We start from the raw sequence: 3,496 nt of genomic DNA, 5'->3' as shown, positions 1-3,496 counted from the left end.
TTACCTCTCTAATTATCTATCTTTATCTCCTTCTCCATTTCTGTTTCATAGAGCAGCTCTTCTTTTGCCCTTCATTCTTTTATTTCTTTGGGAAAATATTATTTTATTGGAAGCTTGCCGTGACTCTAAATATAGTCATTCTTTCCTATATATGCTCTCAAGGAAATCTTTGTTTCACAGTAAGCAAAAATATGAAAATCAGAAAAGAAAAATAAATTTATTTTGAATGGCATTTTACAGTAGATATTGTACTTACGAACTTTCAACTAGCACTAACTCATAACAAATGAATAAGTACCTCTGGAATCAAAAAATCTGTGTTTGCATTCTTTTTTCTTACCTATGGTTTATCTGATTGGAACCAAGAGATTTCATCCATTTAGTCATGACAGTGATTGCATAACCAATATATTATTCTATATTAGATCATAATCTTATACTTACAATTAATTAATAAGCTGTCAATTGTAATTAAAAAAAAAAAAACTCTCAAAATTCCAGTAATACTATAGACTCTGTTCTGAGCTAGCATGCCTAGTAGTTTTTCCAATTGCCACAGACTGATTTATTTTAAAAAATATTCAAGAACATCAGTGCTGACTTAAAAAGACAAATACAGGCTGGTATTTCTACATTATTCAGTGATTTTATCTTTTCTTAATTTATTTATTTCTGAGATTTACAGACTTTTATTAATAAAATAGAAACTAATCTGCAAAACACAAAACAAGCCAAAAAAAAAAAAAAAAAGAAAAGAAAAACCACTCTGTTTACCAAGTTCAGTTCAGTTCAGTTCAGTCGCTCAGTTGTGTCCGACTCTTTGTGACCCCAGGAATCGCAGCACGTCAGGCCTCCCTGTCTATCACCAACTCCCAGAGTTCACTCAAACTCATGTCCATCGAGTCAGTGATGCCATCCAGCCATCTCATTCTCTGTCGTCCCCTGCTCCTGCCCCCAATCCCTCCCAGCATCAGAGTCTTTTCCAATGAGTCAACTCTTCCCATCAGGTGGCCAAAGTATTGGAGTTTCAGCTTCAGCATCAGTCCTTCCAATGAACACCCAGGACTGATTTTCTTTAGGATGGACTGGTTGGATCTCCTTGCAGTCCAAGGGACTCTCAAGTATCTTCTCCCATGGCAAACCACTTCAGTATTCTTGCCTTGAGAACCCCATGAACAGTATGAAAAGGCAAAATGATAGGATATTGAAAAAGGAACTCCCCAGGTTGGTAGGTTTCCAATATGCTACTGGAGATCAGTGGAGAAATAACTCCAGAAAGAATGAAGGGATGGAGCCAAAGCAAAAACAATACCCAGTTGTGGATGTGACTGGTGATAGAAGCAAGGTCTGATGCTGTAAAGAGCAATATTGCATAGGAACCTGGAATGTTAGGTCCATGAATCAAGGCAAATTGGAAGTGGTCAAACAGGAGATGGCAAGAGTGAACGTCGACATTCTAGGAATCAGCGAACTAAAATGGACGGGAATGGGTGAATTTAACTCAGATGACCATTATACCTACTGTTTACCAAAGCCTTTGCTAAAGAAACTTTGCTCTATCTAACATTTTCCTCAAGGCATCTTTAACATCTTTATTTCTTAAGCTATAGATCAAGGGATTCAGCAAGGGAATCACCACTGTGTAGAACACAGACACCACTTTATCCCTCTCCAGGGCATAGTTCGTGCTTGGCCGGGAGTAAATGAAGAGAACTGACCCATAGTACAAGGTGACAGCTTTCAGGTGAGAGCCACAGGTGGAAAAGGCCTTCAAGAGGTCTTGGGTGGAGCGGATCTTCAAGAGGGCAGCAATGATGAAGAAATAGGAGGCAAGGATAAGCATGGCAGGAGTGATGACGTTGGAGGCAAGTATGAAATACAGCACAGCTTGGTAGCTTTCCTTCATATCACAGGCCAACTTGACAAGGGGGGGCAGGTCACAGAAGAAATCATCAATGACGTTGTTCCCACAGAAGCTGGTGATGATGGTTGAGTTCACAAAGCCACTAAAGTAGGAAGCCGCAACAAGACTGGCACATAAACCTGGGGACATGGCCTGGGAGTAAAACAACGGGTGAGAGATGGCCACATGGCGGTCATAAGCCATGGCAGCAACAGGTAACACTTGTTGTAGGCCAGTCCAGTGGAGAAGAAGAACTGAGCTAGGCAGCCAGCAAAAGAGATGTGCTTGTCGTCAGAGATGCAGGTCATCAGGATTTGGGGGGCATAGACGGAAGCATACCAGAGATCCAGGAACGAAAGATTCCCAATGAAGAAATACATGGGTGTGTGGAGCCGAGAATCAGCACAGATCAAAGAAACCAGGGTGATGTTCCCTAAAAGACTGCTGATATATATGATGAGGAAGATATAAAAGAGAGCTCTCCGTAAACACAGGTCTGTCGTAAATCCTAAAAGTATGAACTCCTTCACTGTGGTATAATTTTTTTCATCCATTGAGTCTGAGATTTTTTTCATTCCTTTCTGTAAAAAAATGATCAATATGTCATGATTTAAGGTATTGATGTTATCAGCTTCCCCATTATATGTCATTTTAGATTGTTTAAATACTCAACTGATGCATATACCATGTTCATTAAAAAAAAATTGTTTATGCTGAACTGGAAATTATTCCTGTTAGAAAACTGTGAAATCTTTCTATGCTGCCTTGAAAGACCAGATTATGAACATAATATAGTTTGTCACTATACATTTTTTTCTAATCATTCTCCTTTTGAGAGATGGTAATTTGTTCATCTTCTTTTCTGTTTGCAGCTAGAGTGATTGGGGAGCACGTGGAAGACATAAAAAAGGGAGTTTGCATTTGAGCTCTTAAATCTTTGTTTTTGCTAATGAATTACCAGAAGAAGCATACTTTTATTAGTCTGGCCACACTTTGGAATAACCTTGAAAGTGCATTTATGCTAATTTCTTTGAAGGCAATACTTATATTTTATTTAACTTTTTATCCACAAAACCAATAAAACAGCTAAAAATAAAGTTTAAAAAATTAATAATAAAATGTATAACTTGAATAATACATAGGTTTACTTAGATAATAGGAATTTGAAACCATATCTATGTATGTATGACATTCAAATGCATGCTGAAAGGAAGTGAAAATATTAATCAATGGATAATTGTGTTCAAAATGTGGTATAATTTCCTATAGAAATAAGAATTAAAAACAAGAAACTAAACTTATCAAACTGAATGATTTGGGGGAATGTGGTTGGCAGAATATGGCCCATTAAGATGTTCAAGTTCTTTTTCTTAAAGTTGAAGTTTAGTTGATTTGCATTATTACATTAATTTCAAGTGTACAGCATAATGATTCAGCATTTTTACAGATTATACTCCATTAAAGTTATTACAAGATACTTGCTATGATTCTCTGTGCTATACATTGTATCTTTGTTGCTTATCTATTTTGTATATAGTAATTTGTATCTCTTAATCCCATATCCCTAATTTGTCCCTTTACCTTCATTTCCCC

At 37.0% G+C, this 3,496-nt stretch overlaps 1 pseudogene; it reads right to left on the bottom strand.

The window, feature by feature from the left end:
- Positions 1–1,540: 1,540 nt before the first annotated feature.
- On the bottom strand, positions 1,541–2,719 carry LOC129627892 (olfactory receptor 1013-like; annotated as a pseudogene).
- Between the last annotated feature and the right edge of the window lie 777 nt (positions 2,720–3,496).

The sequence above is a fragment of the Bubalus kerabau genome, chromosome 15 (genome assembly GCF_029407905.1).
Source record: "Bubalus kerabau isolate K-KA32 ecotype Philippines breed swamp buffalo chromosome 15, PCC_UOA_SB_1v2, whole genome shotgun sequence".
NCBI classification, from domain to species: Eukaryota; Metazoa; Chordata; class Mammalia; order Artiodactyla; family Bovidae; genus Bubalus; species Bubalus kerabau.
Note: the sequence above shows the minus strand (reverse complement) of the source record. Positions and strands in the feature narration are given on the sequence as shown.